Raw genomic sequence first — 13,336 nt, forward strand, 5'->3', positions numbered from 1 at the left:
AAGACTCGGGTGAGGGAGAGGAATGCGTATGCAAGTAGGGGAGGCCACCTGGATACGTAACACCTGACAGAGGCAGAGTGAAAGAGCGCTGCATAGCCCACAATGAGCAGGCGAGCTCTGTATGGCAGATGGAGATGCTGGAAGCCCAGGGGTGCGAGAAGGGAGAAATAGGGGCAACGGAAGCCCAAACCTCAGTGGTGGCGTGACTTACGAGGAGTTTGTGGTGGGTAGTTTACCCATCCAACTACACCGAAACCACCAAGCAAGAACCGCAGCAAATCGTCCAGTTACCCATGGAGGTACCGAGACGCCGTGGAGGAGGAAGAGGACCACAGGGAGAGGATGTTAGCAAAAACAGACCGACGGTGCAGGGAATGAAAGAACAGGTCCCAGGCCAGTTCAGGCCCTGGAGACTTTCCCCCAGAGAAGTGAAGGTAACAGGGAGATTGGGAAGACCACAAGGCCAAAAGGGACTTGTTATGTAATCATAGCTATTCGTCCCAGTATAAGTGATGAAAATCTGAAACACAAGCTAATTAATTTGAACTGTATTAATGTACAAGAGAAAGACCCAGAAGACCCTGACAGGGAAAGCAATAGTGCTTGGAAATCAAAATCCTGGGAAGAGTGAAAACTATCCCATTATACAGAAAGGAAAGAGGAGGATATAAGCGAGAAAGATACAGAGGACCCTGACAGGGAAACCAATACTGCTTGGTAACCATTACAGTGAGAAGAGGGGAAACTATTCCATTATTCATCAAGGAAAGGGTGGTATATAACAGAGAGAGAACAATATGAGCAGAAGGTCAGAGAAACCCCAAAGATGAACAATATAGAAAAGAGACTATGCTGGAAAGAGCAGAACTATAATTGTACAGAAAGCAAGACACACACAGGAAAATATACTTTCCAAAGTTGCTTGAAGCCCATTAAGCCAGATCCAAAGATTTGACAAAGGTTAAAGAAAGACAGCACTGAAGAGGAGAGAAAAGACAACAAGATCCTGACAGAACTATGTGAATTGATAAAGAAAGTAAGGAGACACTATTTAAAGGCATATTAACAAGAGATTGAAAGAAAGCACCTGAATGAGCTGTCACCAGGAGAAAGGAGTTATTCTCCTGACCTTAGTTTGATAGAATAGTGGTAGGGTCAGATTAGGGCTAATTTTGGATGGCAGACTTATTCCTTTTGGACATTCACTGATGACTAACCAGCACCTTAGTTATTGAGAGTAGGGAATAGCCCACAGTTATAGGAAAAGGTAGGCCTTTCTTAATAAATACATATTTGAAATGTCCTCTGAGTGTCCACGTTCTTCTTCTGATCCACCACAGTATTCAAGATAAAGTTGGAGAAGATGCTCAGAGAGTAGAGGAGTGTATCCAGAAGGAGGATGGAGTTGAAATCGGGAGATGAGAGGTGGAGTGCTATATGGACGTGGTCATTAGGAAAGTAGCAGTTGGGAGCAGCAATGAGCGGGGTTGGGAGAAAAGAGACATCTGGAGAAAAGAGTTGGGGTGTATGGAGACAGTATCTAGAAGAGACACAGAGAGGAAGGGGGTGACAAGAATGAAGGAGGAGTTGTAGAAAATGAAGATAGGGAGGAAGAGGGGGGGATGGCAAAGAGGAAGCAGAATGAGTTGAGAAGGATCACGCATGCTAAAAGCCTGGAAGGAGATACTTGAGGAGGTACAGAGGCAGGAGCCTGTAGCATAGTATCAAGGAGGAACTAGAGGTGGTGAACAGGGAGTACAGTAGTGAGAAGAGGGCAGGATCAGGAGAGGTCCACTTAGGTATGGAAATTTTGCGACTTGTCTAGGAGGTAGATAAGAATGAGGTGGGAGGAACAGTGACAGGGCTCTAAGAGAGGGAGGTAATGAGTATCACTCCTTAAGGTCTTTAAAGAGCAAAACGTTGCCTGCCTCTTTGTGCTAGCTATGGAGGAGCCGTTATTATTGTTGAACATGGGGGCTATTTTTCCTTGCCTAGGGTGAATGCACACATAGAGCCCTAGTATTCCCAGCAGAGGGGTCTCCTAGGAAAAGAGGACAAGAAGCAGAGGAAGTGAATCTACAAAATGAAAAGCCAAGGAGGCAGTGTGGGGTCAGGCCCATCCCCAAGACTATGAGTAAGGATCTATTCTGGAGAGGAATCTCCAGATTGAAGAGTATGACTTGCAGACACTTTGTTGCTTCACCTCCAAGATCAAGGTAACTTGTTGTTGAGTTATATTTTCCTCAGTGAGAAGTGATGAGACCTCCTGAGGATGCATCCCTTAATTGAGGTTTCGACATCAGAGACTTGCTCCCCAAACATAAGGATAAGCCATCCCGATTCTTGGTTAAGGAAGTCTAATGTGCAAGAGAGACAATTCCCTTTAATACCCTGGTTAGTTGCTTAATGAACGCTCCTGAGGATCTGGAAGTGGTTGTGAGGCACTTTAATTATGTTGGACCACTGTTAAAAGTGTACTTAACAAATCTTTACTTGGTGTGTCTTCATTTGTCTGGTGTTGATCCCATTCAGCTTCTTGACATTCTGAAATCTCAAGCTATAAACCGCAAATGGAAGATTGATGGAAATCAACATCTGGAGAAAAGGGCTGTACCAGACCAACTGCTTCAGGTTCCTGTGACAGTTGCAATGCTCATCACTTCAATTGTTATTATCCTTGAAGAGGCTGGTGTTAGAACTAAATGTGACAATACCAGATGGGGCTCAGCCTCAACTTCCTCCTCTGAGGGAAATATTGCTACCCCAGTATGTGGTAGAGGAAATGTTGTACAAAGAAGGCCAGTAGTCACACTGCAACCAACACAGATGATGATTGCTATGGGAGAATTCAGATACAACCTTAATGCATTCATTTGATCACAATGAATGGGAGAAATTATTGGGCCCCAAGAATCCTCTAATCAGACGCCTATATCATGGAACATGCCGTCAAGTCATCAAAGTCTGTTATGGACAAAGTCCATGGACAAGTCGACGCCGAAAACATCGACACCATTGGCATCCAAGATACCGACTTCATCAACACCAAAATCAAGATTGGTGACGACTCCATCGGCCATCAACGCTTTTACCAGACATTCAAAAATCCTTTAAACCATTGCCAAAAAAGGATTTTTTTAAATCTCTCACCTCGATTTTATGAAGACTCTGAGCCTACAGACGACAATAATCGGGTTAGAATATGGCACACCTAATGTTCCCGATAGTTTTATATCCAAGGAGCCTAGGATGCAGGACCTGTGTGATCATTTACAATCAGCCAGTGTGGTGGACACCTCTCCAGAAATGGATTTTGGCAAGCCAGACCCTGTGAAAGATCAACGAAATATCGAGGCTTAATACCACATAATAGAAATAAGCTAGTCACGAGCTCAAAGGTACATGTACAGTTTATTTAACAGGCAGCTGTCTGGCTCTCAACACCCCACAATGTGCGCAAGCAGACACTGTGAAATGAGAGAGTGCTGGACATTTCAAAGACACAGGTATTTATGCAGTTTTCCACAAACCGGACACATCGTCCAGCCCCTCTTCGTATTATACATTTACCTAGGGTTTACAGCCAATCCACATAACTAATACATGTTTAAACATCTTTGCATAGTTCGATAAATAGAAGGGGCGAGAGACAAGCCCACTGTGGTACTCCACATATTATGGGTGCCAGGGGGGAGCAAGCCTGGCCCCACGTTAACCCTGATTCTCTACCACTGGAGCCTGGCTGCTGGATGCACATGCTGTTTGGTCCTGCTGGATCTACATGCAGGCCGAAAGTATAAGGGTGCAATTGGGCATGTGTTCTATCAACATCTAATGTCCATTCTGCAATTTTAGTAGAAGAAAAAAAGAATCAGAGATCTTTGTTCTGGACATTTCTCCTTTTCAAGACGTGAGTCCCTCGTTCCGTCTGTACAACATTGGTGTAAGAATTGCCTTGCTTGGGTAATTCTTTTTGGCTGATTTACAATTTGGAAGTCCTGTTTGCCGTTTTTTGCTGCATTTTCAAACATGGCCGCTGCCATATTTTCAATACAGAGGCTGCCTCTCTGGGCCTCTCCACCTTGATCTGCCTGCTGATTGGCCAGCAGGCCCAACTAATGGCCAACCGGGGACTGGCAGGCTTTAGCCAGGCCCCTTCTTCAAGGCCCTTTCCACTTCGTTCCTCGCTGTCGTCCCTCTTCTCCTTCTTCAGCGTTACAATCAGCTGTTGCTCCCTACCATCGGAGCCTGGCTGCTGGCCGCAGGTGCTGTTTGGCCCTTCTGGATCTACATGTAGGCTAAAGGTATGAGGGCACAATTGGGGATGGTTTCTACCAACATCTGATGTACAATCTGCAATTTTAGAGAAAAAAAAAGAATCAAAGATCTTTGTTCTGGGAATTTCTCATTTTCAAGACGTGAGTGCCTTGTTTCGTCTGTACAACATTGGTGTAAGAATTGCCTTGCTTGGGTAATGCGTTTGGCTAATTTGCAACTTGGTAGCCCTTTTTGCCTTTGTTTGCCGTTTCTCGCAGCGTATTCAAACATGGCAGCTGCCATATTTTCAATGCAGAGGCTGCCTCTCTGGGCCTCTCCACCTTCATCTGCCTGCTGATTGGCCAGCAGGCCCAACTTACTGGCCAACCGGGGACTGGCAGGCTTTAGCCGGCCCCCTTCTTCCAAGGCCCACTTCCCAAGGCCCCTGTCTGCTCCCTGTCCGCTGCCAGTACGCTGCTTGGGATTTTCCTGCACCCCTGCACGTGAGCATCCACGATGCTGCTACCTCTCTCCTCAAAGAAAACTGAACTACCATTTTTGCATTTTGCTTAAAAGTCAGATCTAGCTGCATTTTGGTTAAAAGTTAGATCTAGCTGTGTTTTTGCATTTTGGTAAAGAGTGAAATCTAATCGTGTTTCTGCATTTGGGGTTAAAGTCAAATCTAGCGGTGTTTCTGCATGTTGGTTAAAAGTCAAATCTAGCTGTGTTTTTGCATTGTGCTTAAAAGTCAAATCTAGCTGTGTTTTTGCATTTTGGTTAAAAGCCATATCTAGCTGTGTTTTTGCATTTTGCTTAAAAGTCAAAACTAGCTGTGTTTTTGCATTTTGGTTAAAAGTCAAATCTAGCTGTGTTTTTGCATCTTCGTTAAAAGTCAAATCTAGCTGTGTTTATACATCATGGTTAAAAGTCAAATCTAGCTGTGTTTTTGCATTTTGGTTAAAAGTCAAATCTAGCTGTGTTTTTGCAAACTTGCTTTGCACTTTGCTTGTACTATGGGCTTTTTGTGTAACCTGCTGGCCCAGTGACTGTACTGTTCTACTTGTTCTACTATTACCCATTGTCCCTCCCCTCCTGCTTCTCCCCCACCCTTCTCTTGCTACCACACTCATGGCACTTTCTGTTTCTCCTATCTTCTCTAACTGCTTCTCCTTTGACTAGCCTTCCCTTCTCACTAAATCTGGTAGGAAGAAGTTCAAAAAGGATATCTTGGCCTCCAACCCTGGTCTCCCTATCGGTGACACCTATTCCAGCCCTTCCTCTAGACACACCCTCACCGACATCCTCTTTGTCGTTCCTTCGCCAGATCTATGGACTCTTCATACGATCTCTCTGCTCTGTCCTTACTCCTCCTCTCCATTAATGGTTGCACCCGTTAGGAAGCCCTCATGGCCCCATTCAACTCCTCCAAGGTCCTCATTAATGTCTACCTAAATGGAACCGTCATGGACTAAGGCCCTCAGGCCAATCTCCTCCTCTTTGATAGGTGCTTCCCTCGCCTCATCAATTTCCTTTCATCTCCTGCTGTCCCTGCCGCCCCCCCTCCCCCCGGCTACCTTGCCCTCTCTTCTCTCCTCTTCCGCCCCCCCCTCAGGCTCCTTCTTCACCTCCGCAGGGTGTACCTCTGATTTGTACCCCTCCACGGAAGGCCTTTAAGGCTGGCAACCTTCTTCATTTTACCACTCTCAACTCTCGCACTGCTGTCAAACACTCCTCTGACATCTGCCACCTCCTTGAAGAACTTGACCTCGATGTCCTCGGTCTCACCAAGACATGGTTCATGGCCAGCTTTGTCACGAGCTTTGACACTCTACTCCCTGATGGCTACAAGATCCTCTCTGCACCCAGATCTGCCCGGTCTGGAGTGGGTGTAGCCCTGATATTCCCTGAGTGGATTCCTGCCTCTATCATTACCACACAGACATACTCCTCTTTTGAATGCCTTCCCTGCAGGCTTTCTCTCTCTCCTGGCCACTCTCTTACCAGGGCCATTCTATCAGCCTCCTGGCCAGATCACCTCATTTCTCTCTGAGTGGGCGGACCTCTCCTCCTCCCCCCTCCTGGCCTCAACCACTCAACTCCTCTTCGTGACCTCAATATCCATCTAGACTCTCCACGTTCCTCCTCTGTACTCTTCTGTGACCTCTGCGATTCCCTCTCCCTTTCTATCCTCCCCTCTGGCCCGCCTGATTCTACATGGCAGACTCTTGATGTTTTGATCTCCTCAGACCTCCCCCTCTCCATCCCTCTGACCACTCCTCTCTCCTGGAGTGATCACTCCCTCCTCTCCTCTCATCTCTCCTCTCATCTCTCCCTCTCTACCCGCAGGCTAAGCCAACTCTAAAACTGCCACCTACCTTCTCGGATATCCGGCCCATGAAGCGTGTGTCAGTTGAGACTTTGCCACCACCTTCTCCCCCCCGCCCCCTCCACCTCCGGCTGACTCACATCCTGACACAGCCCTTTCCATGCTCTACTCTTCTATCTCTGATACTCTTGATGTTCTAGCCCCTGTCACGAGGATCCGTTTGAAGCACAAAGCAAGTGCAATTCTTGGTATGACTCTGATTTAGCTACCCTTAAATGTAAGTGCAGGGTGGGTGAGAGGAAATGGAGGACTTCTTGTTCATCCTCTGACAAACTGGCCTGCTGCCTGCTCCAAAGGCAATACCGACTCTCTGTCCATTCTAAGAAGAGAGTCCACATCCAAGCCCATGTCTCTGCCGCATCTAACAACTTGGCCGAACTCTTCAAAATCTGCAAGGAGCTGGCCAACCCTGCTGCAGTCTCTATCTCTCCTGTCGCCTCCCAGGCCCTTTGCATGGCCCTTGCCTCTCACTTCATCTAAAAAACCCAGGACATCCTGTCCACCCTCTTGTCTCCTCCCCCTCCTCTCCCTTCTCCTTCTGTGAGCTCTGGCCCTCCTGCAGTTGCCCCCCCACCCTCTTTCTCATCCTTTCCTCTTTTTTCCCAATGAGGTCTCCAGAAAAGTCTGATCTATGAAAGTGTTGTCAAAACAGGTTTTTCCCTGTTCCTCCAAAACCATCAAGGACCACATTGACACCCTTGCTCCTGCCCTGGCCAACTTCTGCAACCTCTCCTTTGCCTCCGGAGCCTTCCCCTCCCTTCTGAAGCACTCTCTTGTGCACCCTCTTCTCAAGAAACCTACAGCTGACCCTTCTTGCCTGGCAAACTGTCACCCGATCTCCATCACTCCTTTCCTGGGCAAACTCATGGAAAAGCTGGCCATCTCGCAGCTTAACCTTCACTCTGATTCTGTTGGTTGTCTCCACCACCATCAGTCTGGCTTTAGAGCTGCCAGAAGCACGGAAACTGCTCTCCAGAACATCCGTGAAGATCTGCTCTCTAACATCCCCTCTGTCCTCATCCTACACGATCTCTCTCTCTTTTGCCTTTGACACAGTCAACCATACCATCCTGATCAACCGTCTCCGTGACAACCTGGGTATCACTGATCAGACTCTGGTCTGGCTGACTTCTTTCCTCTCTGATCGACCCTCCCAGGTCCAACTTGGGTCTTTCCTTTCCTCTATCTCCCTCTCTACCTGTGGTGTGCCCCAGGAGTCTAACCTCTCACCCTGGCTTTTCAACCAATACCTGGCAAATCTCACCCATCGCATTGCCGTTTTCTGATCCAACTTTCAATGCTATGCTGATGACACTCAACTCATTTTCAGGCTCCCCTCAGCCACCTCTTCTCCATCCCTCATCTCTGATTGATTATTGAATTGGGTATTCAGGATTTGAATAATTTAATCTTTGAAGTCAGACATATTGTTATGTGGCCGATAAACAAGAACAAAGTTAATACAGAAGTGATTAGAGAGACAATCTCGCAACCCTAACATGAGCAATTATTGATAGCCCCCCCACCCTGTCCTGACTCTCTATTTCTGCAAAGGAATGTAAGAAAGTGTACAAGGCAGAGCTTAAACAATAGCGCTGGATGTCGCATGATCAGGAAACATATCTTGAAAAAAAAGTTACTCTAAGAGGCCTTAAAAATTGGATGCAAAATCATAAATCTCAAATATTCCAGCAAGACAGCGAAAGGATGCTGCAAGCGCTTTGCCAAAGTAATACTCTAAATTTCTGGTCCATTGTAAATAATGATGAAACTGGCCAAACTGAGCTACAAAGCACTGGAGTAGGCGAATCAGAGCGGCGGGTACATTGGGAGGAAATGTGTGACAGTGGGACAAAAAATGATACAACCGTGTGTTTTACCACCCCTTGGGATGTAGAATGTGTACAAGAAGATATTAGACATCTCATCATGAAATCATCTATCTCAAATGCTACATGTCCTAATGATCTCACAAATGTGCAATTTAGACTGAACCCGGAAATGTGGTCTCAGGTGTTGACGCTTCTCTTTTCTGATATATTTAGATCTTATACTATGCCCAGTTCATGAAAAGAATCTATAATTGTTCCAGTGTTTAAGAAGGGCAATCGGTCTGATACTAATAACTATCGACCGATTGCCCTTCTGGACTGCAACAGCAACATCTTTGCAGCACTAATTTTGGAAGAATTAGAGCCCTGGATAAAGGTAAATAACATCTTACCTAGATATCAACGTGGATTCAGAAAAGGACTATCAATGACACTTAATGGGCTGATTTTGTCGGTCATAAAAGATGGTTCGGGGAACTCTGTGAAGGGCATTCCAGATCAGGTCTATGTTTGTCTAATAGACTTCTATGAGGCCTTTGATCTCGTCAGCTGCTGTGGGCTAAATTGAGAAAGTACCGTCTCCCAGCACCTTTGTTGGCCATTCTAGAATACATACATGATGATACATCAGTGAGGGTTAGGCTGGATGCGGGGAGTGGGGCAGACTCTTTTCTGACATCCAAAGTGTTGAGTCGATGTTGTATACTCGCCCCATGTTCATACAATCTGAATCTGTCAGATTTGAATGAAACGGAGAAGGCTGCATTGATTATTCCGAAGGTTGGGGTCGAAGGGATCAGCAGGCTATCCTATGCTGATGATATGACACTCTTGGATGGCACACCATTGGGTCTCTAGAGACTGCTCACAGCGAGCGCTTATTATTTACGTAAATAAAATGGCCTGATTATAAATCAGAAAAAATGTCATATTATTACATTCTGTAAGCAGAGTGAAATGGCCCATTGACAAAATTAGGATTGATATTAGGAAGGAAGTTGTGTACCTGTGGTTTAATATCTGCAGGCTCTCGAGTAAACTATATACAATCCATAATCTCGAGAAGAAAATCAACCAACTGTCCTTCCAGATGAGACAAATCCTGGCAAAATTGTGTAAATTCTCTATCAAACCTCTGCTACATTTTAATATGGGAAGAATCATTCCAAAGATCATGTATGGGATCGAATTGGATGGCGCAATGTATGACATCCAGTTGGATAGGTTAGAGGGTAGACTATGGAAGAAGGTGCTACGTCTTCCCCCCTCTGTCCTCATAGCACCAATGCGCTTTGAACTGGGTTTGCTGTCTCTCCGCTATTGGTTTAACTGGAGGGTAATATCCATTGTTGCAGAAATTGTGTCTCCTTTACCAAATACTTTGTTTGTAAATTTGCAAGATTGTTTGATGTGAAACATTGCTCCTTTTTTAATACAATGCTAGCATTGTCTGATGGTTTGCTGAATCAAATGGGTAAAGATCGTTCTTAATTAGTAGGCAATCCTCTGAGTATAAAAAAGGCATTAAAGGAGTAGGACTGGATTGCGACAATTGATAAAACAAGAGGATACAAATTGCATTCAACTTTTCAGGTTATTGATAAGCCACTTGGTGACTTGCCTAAATATCTATGTCAATATCCTTGCCCAGTGACAAGACTGCAGTTCTTGACATTCCGTCTGAATATTCTGCCCACCGGTGAAATCCGTTATGCTGGATCTGAGCTAAAAGAGGGCAGAAACTCTCTGGCATGCCCTAATCTGGCTATTAGAACAAGACATTTAGGTCGTTTATTTTGTAACCAAAATTAATTTGGACTCCTTGGTGATTTATGGAACCGTATGTGTGCTGGATCTGAGCTATTTTGAATATATGCCGTAGTTCAAATGCTCCAGGATTTAAATGTATGTAGTTAGTCTGTATAACTTGATGATTTATGAAACCATATGGTTGTCGGTTTTGAGCCTCTTGTTAACATGTTTCTGTTTAAATGTTTAATGATCTAAAAATCTGTGTAGTCAGTGACTCTTCATTTCTAATTTTGTGATTCAGGTTTATGAGATGTATTTATTTTATTATCTTATAGTATGTGTGCATTAATGTAATCTTCTGCACTGAGTTCATTTTTACATTTGTATGTAAGATCCAATTTTTGATCAAATTCACAAAAAGAAAAAAGAATACTTTGCATTCTGGCACTTATAGACTTCTATCCAGGATTAGGGAAAACAACAAAGCAACATCCCTACTCTTATTATTTGCTTGACCAGTTTAGTGCAACTAATTGTTTGATGTCCAGGAGTCTTCAAAGTACAGTTACAAAAACTCAGAGTAGGTTATTTTAGGTAGACATAAAAAGCAAACTTTGTCAAAGGCAACAGTAATAGAAATAGTAAACAAGTCATACAATGCTATGAAAGGAAGTCTATTATTTTGCTATGGCTATTACTAATGTTCAGTGTCTTCAAACACTAATTTGCAGACACTTGTGGAACTTTCAAGGTGTAGGGCACAAGCATTTACTGTGGTAATGCCTATAAAAGTAAAATGCAATAGCGAGTGTGCAGTAAGGGATCTCAGGAAAATGACAACATGCTGCTGCCGTCCTCTGTTATTTGTGTTGTGAGGTACTCTATGCCAACCATCCTGTCATAATGCTGTCTACACTGTGCTAGGTCACATCTCATCAAATCTCTTCATTCTCCTTGGTGCTGGGAGACATTCCCGCCCATATCTAATCTACCACTCGCTTCTTTAATGGTAGAATATGCAGGCACACCTCTTGGACATACCTTATTTTCCACACACCTGGATGTCTTCCTGGGTATGTCCTCAGAAGTCTTAAACACCTCAGTGTTTTGGGACTCTCCCAATGCATGACTATTTATTTAGAACCCATTTCCATTACTAAAAGACATTCCAAGGATGCCCTTGAAATTCTGCTCTCTCCATTTCTTGGTAATTATGCCATCATGTTGCATCACTCCAATCCCTCTCTACGTAGTTCTACGATACCCTTCTATCATCTTACACAAATTGCTGAAAAAAGGGACATTCAATCCCAAAATGGTTTCCCGAAACTCGGCAATGGACAGAAATAATCAGGTGAAAATCTCCTAATTATGCCTGGTGCTCTCAATTCCCTCAAACTGTGAGCTCATTCATACCTTTGTACTTTAAATAAACTTATTTGATTATTATTAAATTTTTCAATTTCCTTGATTTCTCATAGAGCCATACTCTTTTCAATGTGTCACAAATCTTCAGTTAATCATAAAGAATGGTGGAAATCCTTAGTAAAAGGGCTCAAGTAGTGTTTAATTCAAACAGTTCTTGAGGCAATAAGACTATCTGGTTTACATATAACACATTTCAGCCAATGCATTTTGGTGTCTTGCACCATCGTCAGGACTATAAAGTAACAAGTATACACATATATTTTCGATTCACCAAAACGAATCACATTTTCCATATGCACAAGAATATTAAGGTAAGCCGTGCCGAGAGAAGAGGGCAGGAGCCTTCCCTCTCCATTCCATTTCATCCGGAGGACTGACAAGCCATCCAATGCTCCTACATGCTAAGTGATCAAGGTGGGCATCCGAATTTGGCGGTGCAGATTACCCCGCTACAATTCCCCAAATATTGCCAGAATCACCCTAAAATAGGGCTAATGCAAATACAACGCCTGTTATCCTGCTTAGCCATCCTTTGTTCATACAGCCGCCATTGGAAGCGACGTGCTTGATGGCCGCTCTTCCTGGAAAACTTTCCGAGCTGCTTCTTGCTGCCGTGCTGCAGTCCTGGCCTCGGATTGGCCGTCTCCTGCTACACCTGCGCCCCGGCCTCACCGATAGGCGGAAGCCGAAGGGCGAGCTAAAGGGCCTGTCTGCGCCTGTACGCGCGGGCCGCGCAGCTGTGCCCTATCACTGGCGCTATACTCCTGCCACCATTCAATGTGTTTGGTGCCCTATGTGCTTACTAGTCAGCCCTTGCCCACCTAGGACCTGAGCCCACCCTGAACATACAGCGCTAAAGCTCTGGACTCTGCCCTCTCAGTATACCAGACTCTAAAGAGGTTCCTACCAGGACTTTTCAAACGCTGTACTCCACATCTCAATGGGAACGTTAAATGTGAGTACCTCCTGACTGCAACTGTACTACCACTTGCTCACCATTTGTAGCGCCATCTGATAACTGCTTCAGTGTTTATGTATGTTACCATATTTTATCCATACTTGCCCCCTGCTGCATTGCCTTTTGTCAGTTTTACTTACTGTACCGCCTCAACAGCTGCATATGCATTATACTGCCATCTGATAGCTACACTTAGTCTACTAGTGTAAGGCCTTTGACTGCTACATCTAGCCTATTAGTATTCTGCTATTTGTTAGCTGAACTGCTATTTGATAGTTGCATTTAGCCTACTAGCTTATTGCCATCTGATAGCTGCATATAGCCTTTTACTACATTACCACTTGACAATTGAATTGTCATTTGAAAACTGCATTTAGACTATGAGTGCATCACCATTTGATAGTTGCACCTCAACCTGCTAGTGCACTGCCTTCTGAACTGCCACACATGCCCTCAATGATGTATGCAATATGAGCCTCGCTGTCTAGCCTTGTCCCTTTATCTGCCAAACTAGCGTGGCACCTAACCTTATTTGCTATTCTCCTGAGACCACTGTTTACTATAGATTACTGCAATGTACAGTATATTTCATAACTGCGAGTGTGTACTCCCGTAACGCTCCACTTGTCGCATGATGTATTGCAATCTGAGCACTGTGAGTGTTGTAATTATTGATTTGTTCGCCATCTAGTCTCGTTGTCTAGCCTAAGGTTGCACTCAACC

Source organism: Ambystoma mexicanum, chromosome 12 (genome assembly GCF_040938575.1).
Source record: "Ambystoma mexicanum isolate Mex_15411 chromosome 12, UKY_AmexF1_1, whole genome shotgun sequence".
NCBI classification, from domain to species: Eukaryota; Metazoa; Chordata; class Amphibia; order Caudata; family Ambystomatidae; genus Ambystoma; species Ambystoma mexicanum.